This window comes from Melozone crissalis, unplaced genomic scaffold (assembly GCF_028551555.1).
Source record: "Melozone crissalis strain CALT ecotype California unplaced genomic scaffold, PUWL_Pcris_2 ptg000014l_1, whole genome shotgun sequence".
Lineage (NCBI taxonomy): Eukaryota > Metazoa > Chordata > Aves > Passeriformes > Passerellidae > Melozone > Melozone crissalis.
In genome coordinates, this window is record NW_026535792.1 from 5,992,039 (window position 1) to 6,008,604 (window position 16,566).

Sequence of the window (16,566 nt, forward strand, 5' to 3'; positions counted from 1 at the left end):
CTTGCTCCCAACTGCAGCCTTGAGATACTGCTGCAGTCACAGCAACAGAGGGAAGAGCTGCCCCCTCTCATATAGTGAATTCTATAGTAGATCAAATCGTGGCAGAAAAGAAAAGTTATCTTTCCTCACTTCCAAGCTGTGAACCAGCAGGGATTTTGACCCTCCTGGTCTCTGCTTCTTCCTTTCCTCACAGTTCCCCATTTCTTCAACACCTCCAGTTCCACTAGCAGCGCAGCAAATTTGACAGAATCTGGTCAATTTTTCAAGCTTTCTCATTTTAAGAAGTCAGTGGGAGCACACTATCTTGCAATCAAACCTCACAGGAGGGAGAATTAAATATCTCATGCATGACCTTAATCCATAGGATTTTGCAGATAGTTTCTCTTGTAATCTCAATACCCAGAGTTTATTACGCATTCAAAACGTATCTGTAGCCTCAGAACATTTTGCAACAAAAGAAACTCAAATTCATTTTGATATAATTATGCAGTCACACCAGTCACATGCTTGCTATGGAATAAATATAAATACTGGGCTTTTGGGAATAACTTGCAGATTTACAGTGTTAAAAAAAAACCAACCAAAACCAACACAAGAATGAAACCATCTATTATATATGGAAAAAAGATCAGGTTTAGATGTCAAATTTCAGCCAAGAAAAATGGCACAATTATGAAGTCTTTTATATATATTTTTTTTTTCAATCTGCAAAACATAAAAGAAAGAACTCAAACTGATGCTTAAGCCTCTCCATAAAGTAAGGACCTCATTTTCTAAAGCAGGAATATCATTCAAGGCATTTAAAAACCTTTGAAATCAGATAATTCATTCACAAAATGGCCACAGGTCCCTAAGCTTAAAGCTAGAGAAGTTAGAAAACTCTGCTCGGGGGTTTGTGTCTTTCTAGCACATTTTTAGTTTCTCTGCTTTTCTTGCCTTCCTGAAATGAAATGACCTCAAAGACTGTTCTAATTTTGTCGTTGTAAATTGCCTCTTTTAATTGGCAATGTTTCTATTCAAGAGCCACACCCTGCTGCCCTGGTGGTGCTGGAAACCAGCCTCGCTCACTGGGGACAGCCTGGGGGTCTGCCTGCTCTGATCTCTGATCTCCTGTGGTCCTCAGGATCCCGTGGATTTTGGACCACATGTGGGAATACATTTTCCCATATCTGTGCTTTTAAAAAGGGAATACAAAGCGTGAAACCAGATGTTAAACCTGAGCCCCAGAGAAGCCACAGGAGCGTGAGTTACCTTCAACAGCACTGCAGTTCCAAAAGCAAACAAAGGCATAAGGGGTTGGGATGGAAGGTTTCATCCCTCAAAGAAAGCAGTGACTCACCCACATTCCTAACTGCACAAACAAGGGAGGCAAACCCTCTTCTGGCAGTCAGGATCCTCCACATTTTCCTGTGTGGAGCAAATCCCAAGCAAAGGTGACTGTGGTGGTGTGTTAGAGCAGTCACAGCACAGGGCAGATGTAGTTTGGAAAGGGAGCCTCTGTGTTTATGTGCCTTCTTGAAAAAATAAAGAGTTCCCAAGTACTGCTTTTCACTTCTGAAAACACACTGAAAAAGGGCTACTACTAACAATTGGTTTTTAAGATCCAAACCCATCTTTTCTTACATACCTTTCTTTTTAATACTGAGGCAGTAGTTTACTTTAAAAAATCCGAACAAACAAACAAAAACCCATCCAAGGACAGAAAAAACAAATCCAAAAGTTCACTGAGCAGAGAGCCAAGCAGTGTGTAACATGGATAAGGTGCTGATTCTGACCATCAATTTACCCATGTGGGAAATTTTGACCTAGGGATGTGGAAACTCACCTTCCCAAACGTCTGCTCAGTCATTCCCATCAGACAAGGCACACTTCACTGATGGAGGACCAGCATATTCCAGGTGATGGATGGCATGTAGCCAGGCTGCTAAACATGCTCCACCCTTCCTGCATGGCTCTCCCAGAGGTGAGGACACTGTGCAGGTCCCCAGATGGCCAGGGCATCAGTGGAGCTGCTGGGTGGTACCAACAGAGCCCTCAGCAGCAGGGATGAGGAGGAGGCGGTGCAAAGGCTGGGTGTGAGGAAACAGGACCAAAAAGGAGCTCAGAAAGCACAGAACGTTGCTAATTTGCGAGAGAAACTGCAGGAAACCAACATCTCTTAACTGTAAACCTCAGAGAGGCTGTGGTTAGGAGACAGGTGACAGGGTGACAGGGCTGCAGGACAGGCTTTGTCTGTGCCCAGGAGAGATGCCTTAAACCCACGGTGCAAGTGGAGCTCCCCAAGGAGTGGGGCTGGGTAGGTGTCCCCTGTGTAGCTGTGCCAGGGCTCCGTAGGGTGAGTTTGTTCCTCTGTGCAATGCGGGATGCCAGAACGCCAGCACGCAATTCCCCTCTGGCTGCATGCTCCATGAAGCAGAATTAAGGCTGATGCTCAGTGTGTTCCACTTTATATCAAATTTTTAAATTCTCAGGTTTCCAGTGGTAGACAGACACTCCAAAGTAATTTTCATTCCTTCCTCCTCAGGAGCAGCTCTTGATGGTTCCTGGAGCTGCTGCAGAAGGGAAGTGGCAGCATTACCTCAGTGGGGGGACTTGTGAGGGGGCACACTTGTTTGTGTGACAACTCCCAGTGTAGTTTTGTCTGCTGATGCTACAAGAGACCTTGGCAGCATGGGCTGCTGGCAGGACCACAGAACTCGTGTTAATGACAAGTATCAAGCCTCAAACAGATAAAATAAGCTATCCTGGAGCTGAAGCCATGCTTGAGGCATCACGGAAACGCCTGTTGCACTGACACTGCTGCCATACTTAAAGCTAAGCCCCAGCAAGCAGGGACAGCACACAGACCAGCTCCTCCTGCTGCTGCAGATTCTGCTGGCAGCATTTGAAATATTTTAGGCATTTCAGAGTACTCTCCTATCAGGACTCCAGAGCTTACATAAAAAAAAAAAAAAAAAAAAAAAAAACCAAAAAAAAAAAAACCAAAAAAACCCCAACAAACCTGTTTATCAAGTCGCAGAACAACAGCGATCCGTCTGGTTTATTTGATGGAAAGGACAAGAGCGGGGGAGGATTTTGCTAACAGTATTTCTACCTTAAGTGACTGCTATGATCAGAGCAACAGCAAACAAACATTACAAGATATTTCCTTGTGCAGAGGAAGGGAAACTGCCATAAGATATGGACTCCATGTTATTATTATTATTATTATTATTATTATTATTATTATTTCTGCTGCTGCTACTAGTACTGAGCATTTTGGCTGGCCTGCGCTGTTTGGAAAGCCCAGTTCTGCCAGGCTGCTTGAGAAAAGCAGCATTTGTCCCCAGCTTTGGGCATGGAAACACAACTCAAATCCCTTCTCGGGAACAAAGGTGCTTCCCAGGAGCCTGGCGTGCTGCCGGCATGCCGAGCGCGTAGCCAGGCAACGGCAGCCGGATTGGGGCTTGCGCCTCACCCGCGATGCTCCAGCCTCCACAAACAATTCTTGCCACGTAGACAGGAGCGTGCAGGGTAATGGAAAATTACTGCAGGCTCTTTCTTAAAGGGCGAGCACCGCCGCTGGCGGAGCGGGCTGATCCGCACGGCGCTCGCCAGCGCGCCCCGGGGTCAGCCCGTGTTTCCTGCGGGGAGGCTGCAGTGCGTCACCGCGCACCGGGGCATTAATGCACTGAAATACCATTTACATGCCATTCCAGCCGGCCATCGGGAGCGTAAAGCAGCGAGGGAAAAGGGAACAGAGCAGCCGGAGCTGAACAGCCGAGGTTGTTCTCGAGCTGCTCTCTCGAACACGGCAACCTTGGTGCGGTGCAGTTTGTACGGGCTGCGGGCTGATGCCAAAATAACCCTTGTGTGCTTGACAGGAGCAGCGTTATAACAACTGCCTGGCACATTCCTGCAAGGCTGCAGGAAGAAAAAAATTACCCTTAAAGAAAGAGCAAACTTTGGCAGCGGTTAAGCTGCTATGAGGACAACAGCAATAATAATAATAATAATAATAATAATAATAATAACAATAATGGCCATGTTTACCTCCATTTCTGGTGTAAAAGAGAATTTAGTTAATAAGACAGCATGGTGCTTACCTAGCTTTTAATACCAAGCCAAAAAGCCATGCAAATAGCTACAGAAGCACCCAACAGCCAGCTCGAGGCACTGCACCTCTGAAAACCAGAGATATGCAGACCTACTGGTTGGGCAGGGCAGAATCTGCCCCCGGAGCACACAGGAGCTGCCCAGCAAGAAGCAAGACAGCACAGCACCAAAAGGTGCTCTTCCCAGAAGTCTTCCAATATAGCTCCTATGTCCCTTACAAGTTTTATTTTGTCTCCTGCAGGAGCAGACCACGCTGCCTGTTCTTGGGGTACCTATGGGGAACTGTGTCCAGCCCGCAGCAAAAATAGAAACGCAGGCCTGCTGCTCTTGCTTTTCCTTTTTTGCCCATGCAGCTCGTGGTGGCCTGGTGTGACTCAGGATCACATGTTGCATGCCAGACTGGTTCTAGGTCAGCTCCTGCAGCAACAGCGCTTTTGTTCTTCCTTATCTTCATGTATTAATTTGCCTGTTTTTTCTCAGATAAGCACTGGTTACAGCCTCAACCCAAATCTTTTTTTCACTCTGTTGTAGCCAGCAAATGAAAACAAAGCCCCTACACCAAGTTAGGGGACTACTTTGTAATAGAAACTTCCTCTCCCTTAAATAGAAGCCTTTGTTGTGAAGCTGTTTTCATTGCAAGCTCCACAGGGAAAGTCATTATATTTAATAGAGGTTGACCTCATTTTGTAGTCCTCGATATTAAACCTTAGAAGAGGGACACATAATTAGAAGCGCGAGTTCTCAACAAAGATACACAGAACTTGTTGCTGTTGCCTTCTTACCTAAGGATCAATTTAATATGGTTTGGAAAGAGTAACTTGAAACAGCTTTTGGCAGATAAGTGAACTCCTAGTGAAACGCAAAGATCTGGTTTCCAAGAAGCTTTTTACAAGCTGTACAGAGAAGTGAAATGAAACCCTCCAGCAGCACACAAGGCTTCCTGCAGAGCCTCCCTGGCATAGCTGCAAACCTGCATTTCGGTGAAAGCTGATCTGGGTCGGAGGCTGGGGTTACATAAAGACATCTTGCACAGAGGACCCGTGGTCAGGCAGGACCTGCCCCTGTGGCAGCCTCTGCTCGGCTGGAGGGAATCAAGGGAATGTTCTACTGCAGTTCCAAGGCTGTGCTCTCAGACAAAGAAAGCAAAAGGGTTTTCATCTCAGTCAACACACACAAGGGAGGGAATGCAAAGATGCCCCGGCTTTGTTAGGTTTGCTAATGCAACCTGGGTTTCCACACAGTGGACACTGTTGTCACTGCATAATGGGTAAACACAGCACTGGCCACCACTAAATAAACACATTTTCCACAGCAAGGCAGTGAATAATGTGCTGTGCTGCACTGTGTAGGGGCCTCACTGAGCACAGCCCTGTGTTGGGGCTCTTCAACTCTTCAGCTTGAGTTTAAAACATCTCTTCACAGCCTGCTTTGCAAGTAACCCCATCACTTTTCCAAATATGGAAGTTCACTTGAAATACACATTGAAATACACATTTTCAATTCATTTTCCCAGCTCTTGTGATAGTCCCACTGCTCTCCCACCTCCTGAGCATCCCTTGATTCCCAGTGCTTTTGAGTCCTGCTGGCAAAGTGTCACCTCCCTACTGAAACACTCATTATGTAAAAAGGATAATTTCTCTTTAGATTCTGTGGTTTGAATGAGTGAGTCTGCTTCAGCAACCCTGAGAACTTCCTGATTTCTGCACAGTTCTCCCCTCTGCAAACTGCTCACTGCTTTAAACTCAGATTTTGACTTGTTTTCCTGAAAAATCAAATAAATGGTGTCCCCAGCTGAAGCACTTTCACGTGTGTGTGCGCAGCAGCTTCTTTTCTGCAGCCCAGCTCTCCTGGCTCTGTGCTGTGTGGAGCAGGGTGGTGGCTGCTGCCCACACCTGCAGTGGGGTTGCTCTGCCCTGTGGTTTGTGGCACAACGTGCATTCCAACGGGAGGAAAGAGAAAGGCAGCTTCTCCAAAAACATCACCAGAAACCCCCCAAAGCCCACAGCATGGTGGCTTAAAGCACCCAGCCTTTGTTCCTCCTCCCTGGGGACAGATTCCCACTCCACACAAGCAAAAGGGATCACAGCCATGAAAAATATATGAGGAATATATGGGACCACAGCAGCCTGGGACAGTCCTGGATGGGTGGGCTGTGGGGCTGGGAGGACACGTGGTGGCCAGCAGCTTTCCTTGGGGACAGAAGGACATGACATAGATGAGACACCTTTACCCTTGCACCCTGCTTGGCCTCCACCCTCAGCAAGGCCAGGGCTGTTCTGGCTTGGCTGGTTTTTCCTCCCTGCTATTTTAGATGTAGAGTGTTATTAAATCACACCCAACAATTCCTACCACACCTCAAGCAATTAACCCTATCCCAAGGCAGTGCTGACTGGGGAAAGCCCTGGACAATGTCCTGGGAGTCCCATAAAGCTGAGAGCAGTTCTGCCACCCGTTCCGTGTGGAGAAGGTTGGGCTTTCTGCGTTTATTTTTGGAGCAGTAAGTTATTTTCAAAGAGCCTTTCTGTCAGGCTTAGCCGAGTGTGAGCTGCCAAGTGAGCTCCTCCAGCTCTGTGGGCACCATTAGCAGAGCTGCCCTGTGCTGAAGTGATGTCAGCACTTCCATTACAGCACCTTTCCCCTGCTCCAGCTCCCTTATAAGTGGACATAAAAATCCACTTTTGGCAGAAACACTCGAGCCAGCAAGGAAAACAGTCTCCACTTTAACCTGATCCTTGCTAAACTTATCTGGCTGGGCGGAGAAAGCAGGGGTTTAAAATATATCTTCTCCCTCCCACGCCTAAATCATGAATTTTAAAATCCAGCTGTATTGCACTCAAATTACTCACGGGGATTTTTTTTTTAGGTTGGGTTTTTTTTCTCGTAACTTACCCGGTGATAAATGGAGAAGTGATCCTTTCCCTCCTCCGCCTCTTTGCAAGCCAAACACTTGATTAAAAGTTTCCATTGTCAGTCCTACTAATGAAGGCCAGAGTTAATAGTCATTTTAATTGGGCACAAATCCATTGTAGTGTTAAGAAAAGAGACTGATGTCCTTCTCATCACCCTTGGTGACACACAGCCACCCAGGGTGCTGGGGCAGGAATTAATTTAGCTAACGACTCACCAGGAGCTTCCAGCCAGCTCAGCCCAGGCTGAAACCACCCTGAGCAGGGGCACTGCTGGGTTGGGACAGAGCAGATGGGGCTGGAGGGAAGCAGGAGTGCTCATGGAACATGTTTTTCAATAGCTGGCTTCTAGATCAGCTGCTGCTCAAGGACAAAGCAGCCCCTTCTCTTGTGGAAATGCTTGCTATCGAGTGGCCATGCTGTCTGCCAGATTCATCCAGGCTCAAACTTCATCTTTTTCCTTTTCCCTTGACTTTTCAGCTGGACCAGTTCCATGAGCACTAGAGCCAGCACACACAGAGTGGAGATAGGGGAGTGAGACAGAGGAGTGCAAGATGCCTGCAGCCAGCAGCACCAAGGACTGGGGGAACTTTGTCTCTCTGAACCCAGCACGCAGCATGTGCACCATGAAATCAGCAGGCAAAGAGAAAGAGCCCCTGGCCTTCTCTGCATTGCTACCCAGATGTTAGAGGAACTGCAGGAAGATGACCTGTAAGAGGGAGCTTACCAACTCTGTCACTCTTGGAAAGAAGTTACCCCACTTCTGGTTTCAGTATTTACACATTTTCTAAGCACAACATTCCTGGGTTACCCCAAAAAAGGCAAAGCCTGGAAACAGCTCAGGCTCCGCCCAACAGGAGCTTGTTCTGGTGTGACGACATCTGCAGCTCCAGCCCTGCTGAGGATGTTTGGGAGATGCAGAAGGTCGAGGTTCTGTGGAGTCAGGTGAGACAGCAGCCAGCCCAGCCCAGCCCTGCCCAGCCCAGCCCAGCCCAGCCCAGGCCAGGCCAGGCCAGGCCAGGCCAGGCCAGGCCAGGCCAGCCCAGCCCAGCCCTGCCCAGCCCAGCCCAGCCCAGCCCAGGCCAGCCCTGCCCAGCCCAGCCCAGCCCAGCCCTGCCCAGCCCAGGCCAGCCCAGCCCAGCCCAGCCCAGCCCAGCCCTGCCCAGCCCAGCCCAGCCCAGCCCAGCCCTGCCCAGCCCAGGCCAGCCCAGCCCAGGCCAGCCCAGCCCAGCCCTGCCCAGCCCAGCCCAGCCCAGCCCAGGCCAGCCCAGCCCAGCCCAGCCCTGCCATCCTGCTTTCCTGGGAGGGAATGCTGTGCTGCACGTTCTGCCAGTGCCTGCTGAAACACCTCAAGCTCCAATGCCACATCCAACTGCCCCTGAAAGACGTGTTTTAGAACTGCAGAGGAGTTTCTACGTGTCTCCTGAAAACTCCTTCTCCCACTTGACCTCCAGACAGTCGGGGTATGAAGCCTGTGAGCGTGGCCATCTGCCATCCTGCTCAGAGGCAGCTGTCTTTCAGCCTGCTCATTAGTGTGCATGTCATCACATCACACACTCTGTGCTTGCTGTGGGGAGGGATTCTACTAATACAGGACACAGATTTACAGGAAATGAGCCTTCACTTCCTGCTCATGGAGACTCATGTCCCATGTGTCTGATTAATTCTGGAGGAATATGCTAACGGGTGCACATTCCACTGCAGGACACACATAATGCCAAACTAGCACCCTTGAGAACACTTGAAAGGGAAATCTGCTATTTTGGCTGCTGTGCTGCATCTCGAGCCCCCAGCAGGCTGTGCTTGTGAATGGCAGCACCAGGGCTTGTCCTTCTCCACCCAGGAGCTGCAGTTTTCCCTGTGCCACCCACTGCAGTGCATGGGGCATTTGGCAAAGCTTTGCTATGACTTCCACCTGGCTAAAATTCCAGCTCCCCGGGGAAGAACGACACATTATCCCAAGTAAACAAAAACCCTTTCATGGAGAAATAAATGTCAATACCAAAGGTGGGTGAGTGATTAAAATAGTGCTCAGAGGATACTGGCTTTCCCTGGGGACTTTGATTTCACCTCTGATGCTGTGGTTTGGCTCAGCACTGGAATTTATTCCTGTTAAATATGTACCTAATGAGACCAGTGACCTCCTGGGAGAGTTGCATCAGTTCTCATGCCAGCTGTTCCAGCTTCTGTTAGAGTTTCCATTAAAGAACTGGTTAATATGTGGCCCATTGGTCCCATTTCCTTCTTCTAGCTGGGTCTGGGACTGCTCCAGCCCCTAAACCTTTACCTGCTGCTGGCTGGGGAGATTTGCACAGGCAGGTCCACACCTCAGTCCTGTTGTCACTGTGAAATGCTGAGGTCCCCTGTGTGCCTCATGGAAATACCTATGAAATACAGAGGGATTAAATCAAAATGAAATGCCATTTCTCTGCCATGATCTTTGTGCCCAAAGCTGAGAGGTGAATATGGCTCTGCCACGCTGAGAAACAAAACAAACCCAATGGTTTTCCAAATCTGTTTATGAGATTGAAATGTAAGTCATGGCTTTGAGGTATGTATTGCAGGCTTTCTTCTTTAAACACATAAATATTTTATCAGTGAATATTCTGTTTCAGTAGTCAGGCATGAGCTCACTCCAAAGGCTGTTGCAATTCTGAGTTGTTGCAATTTGAGTTAAGCAGTCATTCCGATTGTGCAATTTCCTGGTGTTTGAGGATATCCCAACAGGGAAGAAACAACAGAAAATAAAAAATGTTGTTTTCTTAATCAAATCGATACCAGTAGACTTAAATCCCTCCTGTTCTGAGCCAAGGATAAGGATTTTTTTCAAGGATTTTCTTCTTAAAAAGGAGGAAAAAGAAGATCTACTTGTCTGGAAATGTTTTCTGTCCAGCACCAACCACAACAGGGCACAAACATCTGGTATATAGGGAGAGGTCAGACCTGAAATCCAGCCAAAACCAACAGAGTGTGAAAAGGAAATACATCTTTGTCATGTGCTGCTTTGTCCACAGCAGTAAATTGGAAACTAGACTTTCCTATTACAAAAAAAAAAAAAAAAAAAAAAAAAAAAAAAAAAAAAAAAAATTAAAAGGCAGAAAAAAACCACAAGAAAAAGTAATGAAAGGGCTTCTAAAATCTGCCTTATTCAATGCGTTAACAGCCAAGAGAATTGAACTACATCAGATATTTAAATTAAATACTCAGGATGAAATAAAGCAAAAAATATGAGAGAAAATCCAACTAAGCTCCCACAGATCCATTTGGGGATCCCAGAGGACAAAGGCAGGAGAGCCTTATTTTACCACCCAGCAGCAGCAGCGTGAAGCCCTTAAATCTGGGGCCAGCTACATCGAACCCTAATCTATTTTAACACCCCTAAATCAAACCCTAATCCATTCTAATGACCCTAAATGAAACTCTAATCCACTTTAACACCATGGCATTGCCCTTATCAGTGACTGGAGTAAATCCCACCCACACCCACACCCATTCCCAGCAAAGCTCATCCCAGGGGCCTCATAGAGCACTTTGGGTGATAAAGGGCAGCACTCTGGAGTGGCTGGAGAGCAGCTCTGCTTGGGGGTGCTGCTGGGTGTGAGACTGGATATGGCAGGCTGGACACGACCTGGCCATGTGTGCTGGCAGCCCACAGAGCCAAATATACCTCAGTCTGCATCCAGAGGAGCGTGGGCAGCAGGGGATGGAGGGAAGGAGGGGATTCTGCCCCTCTCTGCCGTCCCCACCTGCAGAGCTGCCTCCAGCCCCGTGGGCTCAGCACAGGAGGGAATGGAGCTGCTGGGGCAAGTCCAGAGGAAGAGACAGAGATGCTGACAGGGCTGAAGAGCCTCTGCTCTGGAGAGTTGGGGATGTTCAGCTCTAAGGTCTCCCTTAGAGCCCCTTGCAGTACCTAAAGGGGCTCGCAAGAAAGATGGGAACCAACCTTTCAGCAGGGCCTGTCGGGATGGGACAAGGGACAATGGTTTTCAAGTGCAGGAGGGTCGATTTACATTAGATACAAGGAAGAGGTTTTTTATAACGAGGGTGGAGAAACTGGCGCAGAGGTGGTGCATGCCCCATCCCTGGAAACATTAAAGGCCAGGCTGGAAGGGGATTTGAGCAACCTGGTGTAGTGGAAGGTGTCCCAGCCCATGAAAGGTTCCTTCCAACGCAAACCACCCGTGATCCCCTGGTTCAGAGCAGGGGCAGCTCCGCGGGAGCCGCGGCATTCCCGGGATGAGGCGCCTCCCTCTCCCGTCCCGCTGGAACCCGGCTGGAACCCGGCTGGAACCCGGCTGGAACCCGGCTGGAACCCGGCTGGAACCCGGCTGCTGCTGCCCCCGCGCGGCGGGACCGACCGACCGGGACCGACCGGAGAGCCGAGCACCCCCGCTCCCCTCCGGGACTGGAGAACCGAGCACCCCTGCTTCCCTCCGGGACCGATGGGGCCAGAGCAGAGCCCAGTGCGGGGTCTGACCCTGCCTGAGAGCTGTGCCTGTAAGCTCCGGCCTCAGAGAGCTCAAGGGTGTAAGGATCTGTTCATCCAGCCATCTATCGAGCTATCTGTCCAACTATCTATTTATTTCCTGCTTCCTGACTACCAGAGCAGGATGTCAGGCATTGTGGCCCTTCCCTTCCCTTCCCTTCCCTTCCCTTCCCTTCCCTTCCCTTCCCTTCCCTTCCCTTCCCTTCCCTTCCCTTCCCTTCCCTTCCCTTCCCTTCCCTTCCCTTCCCTTCATTTAGATCAGAAGGTCAACAATATTCTAATCTGATCTAGTTTTTTATTTTTTAATAGGAATTTCAGTATCACTGTGGCTTTGTCTTACACAGATTTCACCATTCTGTAAACTTGTTGAAATAAGGGAAATTTTCCCACCTGCAGCTCCCTAAGGGATGTGACAAGTGTGCTCTCCCTGTCCAATGCCAAGCTCCTTCAAAAGCTTTTGTGTGTGTGTGTATTTCTTCTTGGACCAAACGAATGCACACCCCACATGGAAGCTTGTTTAAGTATTAGATTTATAGAGCATCACTAGATATATAACCCCAAATCACTGCAGTTAAACAGCCTGTGAAATTCCTGCAAGCATATGAGAGAACACATGAGGACAAAATGGTGAGCACAGCTTTTCCCTGGCATTTTTAATGCCTGCAGCAGGCGTTGGTTCCCCAGCAGTTGGTGCAGAGAGAGCTCCCTCTCCTGCTGAAAATTCTCTTTAGCCCCTGTCCACCCGTGGGAGATGTTCTACTACCCAGCATTTGCAGGGAACAGACCCGTGGCAATGGGAGATACCATTAAAAAAAACACATTTAAATCGACATAGACAAAGCACTGAAAATTTTGTTCATATCCTGTATTATTTGCAAGAGAAAAAGTCAGTTTCTGATGTTTTTTCCTACTGCAGAAGGACTGTCCCTGTCAACAGAAATCATCCAGCCTGCAAACAATTCATCTGAGAGCCTGTCACTTCACTAAAAAAGCCAGAATAGCCTGGAATAATCACATTGTCTGCTGCAAGGGATCAGTGATTTGACAGTTTTTAGCGGGTGAGATGCTCCTGTCCACAGGCAGGTGACCCCGAGCAGTGCTGAGGCACCAGGTTTGCACTGAGAGCTGCAGCTGACACAGGGAGGATTTTCCAGGAGCATCCACGTCCAATCTCATCCAGAGTTTCACTGCTACAATGTCTCCTATAAATAGGGCAAATAGGTAGCAAAGTGAGGGGGATTTCAGAGCAACTGGAGAAATAATTGAGCCTGCCTGGAATGGCTGTGTTACACCAGGCTGCACTAGCAATTTCCACTGGCTATTTATACTCCTCTGAAGACTTTGCTATTTCTCACTTTTTTTTTTCCTTTTCATTTGACCTGATTTGTAACTAATAATCCTCGTTTTATAAAACAGGAGGTGTTGACGTGTGGTACATTTTAAAAAGCTCTCATTTCCAAGTGTCAGAAACCCCTCCAGCTTGCCAAAACATGGCCATGGGCATAAATGCTCCTCAATAAAGAGGAGGAGGAGTTCAGAACAGCAACTTGGGGGTAGCAAGAGAGCTGATTGTAATTACAAGGTTTTCACTTCCTAGGGACATTAATAAGGAAACGAAGGAGCCAGTGACAGTAACTGAATCAGGCTGGAAGGAAAATGGGTTGATTTTTTGGTGTGAATCAGCAATCCAAGAAGAGGATGCTCCAGGGCAGAGCTGGCAGCAGCCCTCTGCCTCCAGGATGCAGCTCAACCCTCCAGGCTGTCTCTGTTGCAATGTACAACAAAACAGAGATTTGAGAGTCCTGGGCAGGCCTGAATGCTCAGGGGGTGCAAACAGTGAGATCCCATTGCTGTAGTGCAGAGTGAGATGCAATCCCCCAGATCCATCTATCCCCTCTCATCTGAATCTCATTTAAAAAATCCAAAGCTCTCAGCTCCCTCAAGGCCTCTGCCACCCTGCTCTGTGCCTATAGCCAGCTTGCCCTCTGGGTAAATCCATATTTTAGGAAGTATTTTCCATGGATGTAACAGATGGGTGAGCTGAGATGGGGGTGAAGTGTGTCATTGGGGGCAGAAGTGCAAAGGGAGGTTTGTTGTCCCACTCCTCCTCCATCGTGACCACCCTCTCCATCTGTTGACACTTCAGCACACGATGCCAATTCCAGTGTGACTCCCATTAGTCTGCAGAGTGCTGCATGTTGATGCTGTGGTTTGTTACTTGGAGAGCTCTGTGAAGATATTTAATTAGACAAAATTAATTCCTTTGAGAGCAACCTTCTGGCATCATTTTGGAAAGTGCTAGGAAGCTTCTTTTGTTCTGACACTTGTTAAAATTGGCATTAGCCATTTCCTAATTTATTTTTGAAAGGACAATCAAGCCACATTGCTTCCCAGGTCAAATGGGAGCTGTGACTTGCCTGGCAGGAGTGCTATGAGAACATGAGGTGCCAGACCTCCTCACCAAAACTCACTTCCCACAGCTGTTGTCACCCTGAAAGGTTTCCCTTCTGCCTGAGTGGTCAGGTCCTCCTGTCCCTTTTTTGACACCTTCACAGTGATTGTGGGTTCTGATGATGACAAGACAGACACAGTAGGAAGGGGAGCAGCAGTGGTGACCTTGCTGGCCAGTTCTGCAAGGTGACATCCCTCACAGCCAGCTGATGGGGAGTGGGAGGTGAATGGGTCCCTCTCTGCCTTCTCCTGCAGTCACGCTGGGATACCAGAATTTCTTGTGGGACCATCTGCTGCTAATTCTGCAAACCTCCTACACATAAGGGCCCAGGAGGGCAAAGTCTTAATATGATTAAACTCCAGGAGCTGCAGAAGTCTGTGGCTGCACCTGGTTTGGAGTGAGGAAGGGACTGGTACAGGCTGGAAGTACTGTGCAAAACACAATTTTAACCTGGAACAATCCCTGTAAGCCTCTTCCCTCTCACACTGCACCCACGAGGCTCTGGCTGCTTGGGCACAGTGACAGAGCCCTTTGGGGGCTGTGTCAAACTGCACATCCTCTCACCAGAGACCTTTTCTTGGATACCCATTTTCTGTTCCAGCTTCCAGTCTCTCCTCTTCTCCCTTCAGGCATCCACATGGGTTTCTCAGCATGTTGTCCATCAGTGTCTGTGCGAAATAAAGTTGTTATTTTGAGTGTTTGATGTGTTTATACTGGGATACGACATTCCATGGCTGCCTTGTAGGAAGTGAAGGGCTGCAGCAGCACCAGAAGGGATGGTGCTTAGCCCTCTCCTGACACAGCCTGAGCAAGGCAGCAGCACAAATGATGTCCATTTTAGTCCCTCTCTTCACTTCCTTTAAATTTCCTCCTTAAAAAGTCCATTCATACTACACTATAAAGGAAGAAGGAACCTATAGTTAAACACTTCATTAGGGGATGTGTGCAGAGTGCTCTGCAAATGGGATGGCACCAGAGTGTGCTGTGCATTTGCCATTTAAATATAGCTGTATACACACCCCCGGCCTCCTGAAAGGCTGAAACCCTCCTCCTAGCAGGTGATCACAAGCCTTTCTATAATTGAAATGAACTTAATCCTGACAAAAACGTAGCAGCAGCTGCTGTGAAAGCTGTGGCTGCTCTCCAAGTATTTCTTACATTCCCCTGATCTGTATATTAAAGCGAGACTGATTGCTGTGCTGCACAATCCTGCCACAGAGTGTCTCTTACAAGGGAGCTGCTGTGGTTTAGATTTAAGGGCTTTGTTGTCTTTTTCATAAGAATGCTTTTCTCTTGTGTGATGATTGTCACAGGAGGATCTGAGCTGCTCAGGTATTAATTACTTAAGGCCTGCAACAACACACTAAAGTTAAAGGTAAATACAGATATTGCCTCTCCTTCTCCTGTACACACTGTAGAGATATACATGGGTGTTGCCTGAGTGGTGGGATGAAGAAGCAGAGCTGATTTTGGAGGTAAAGTGAGCTGCCAGCCCAGAGGATGTGTGCAGGATTCTGAGGAGACAGCAGCCAGCTGGAACATATGAGAAATGACTGTAGCTGCCCTCCTAATTTAACCTTCATGCCACAAGTCTCTGCCTGAATCCCAATGTGCTGTGGGGGAGTGGGACAAGGAGCAGCTCTCTCTGTAATTCTCGATTTCTTACCATTGCTGATTTTTCACTGTCTGCCTTGGCTCCTTGGCTCCTTTGAGTCCTTCCTCCTCTCCTGTCCCTGGGCTTTGCTGAGTGGGACCTGGCATTGAAGCAGCACAAGCAACGAGCAACCATGCAGCAACTTCATGACCTCAAAGATGAGCAAACCCAGGGAAAACAGCAAAAAACAGAGAAAAGCAGTGAAAACCCAGGGAAAGCGTGGCTCAGTGAGTGTGAGACTGATTGTGCTGAGCAGCACTGAGCCCCTGCTCCCTGCAAAGCAGCGAGGGGGTCACAGCCCGTGATAAATCCCCTGAGCATGAGAACAACCCCAGAACCAAGGTGCCTCACCCCAAAAGCCTTGCCTGGGAGTGATTTGCCCATGGATTCCAGGGCTGGCCGGTCCCTGCAGAGCTGGATCGGGCTTCCCATCTGCTGTGCTATCGCTGCTTTATGGCACGGAAAACATTAACTCGATCTTCTTCAAACTGTTCTTTAGCCCCGAGCTAGCCCAGGCACCCGCTCCCGTTCGCAGCGTGACATCCCAGGCTGTTTGAAGGGCAGGACAGAAGATGGTGCTGCCGAGCCAACATATTTTAACAAGAAAACTTCCCGGAGCTGCTGGGTTTTTTTGACAGCTCCTGTTCCAAAATAATCTTTGTTTAAACTAAAGAGTTGTCAAGGAGATAAGTTTAAGCAGCTACACGAGCTACAGAGAAACATCCCACAGCAAGATCAGGAGCAGATGTGGTGAAATATTGATGGACCAGGATCCCTAATTACATCTCCTACTGAGGAGCCGGCTTGAAATCTGGAGCCTTCCTGCTTTGTATGCGGCACCGTTGGGATGAAGCGATGGGATCCCTCGCAGAGCTGCATGGGCAATTGGGCTGGGATGTCTGTGCCTAATGAACAGGCGTCCGCCTTGTGGGAGCTAATGAAATGTTCAGCACAAAATGTGTCACCTCCAGGT

The 16,566-nt window shown here is 48.4% G+C and overlaps 1 protein-coding gene across 1 annotated transcript in view; it reads right to left on the reverse strand.

Annotated features, from left to right (window-relative positions):
* CHD2 (chromodomain helicase DNA binding protein 2) overlaps positions 1–1,918 on the reverse strand; it is an 83,916-nt gene extending 81,998 nt beyond the window's left edge. The window contains exon 1 of the mRNA XM_054272967.1: positions 1,826–1,918. The gene's annotated coding sequence lies outside the window, so the exon portion shown is untranslated. The remainder of the gene's footprint in view (positions 1–1,825) is intronic.
* Positions 1,919–16,566: the final 14,648 nt, after the last annotated feature.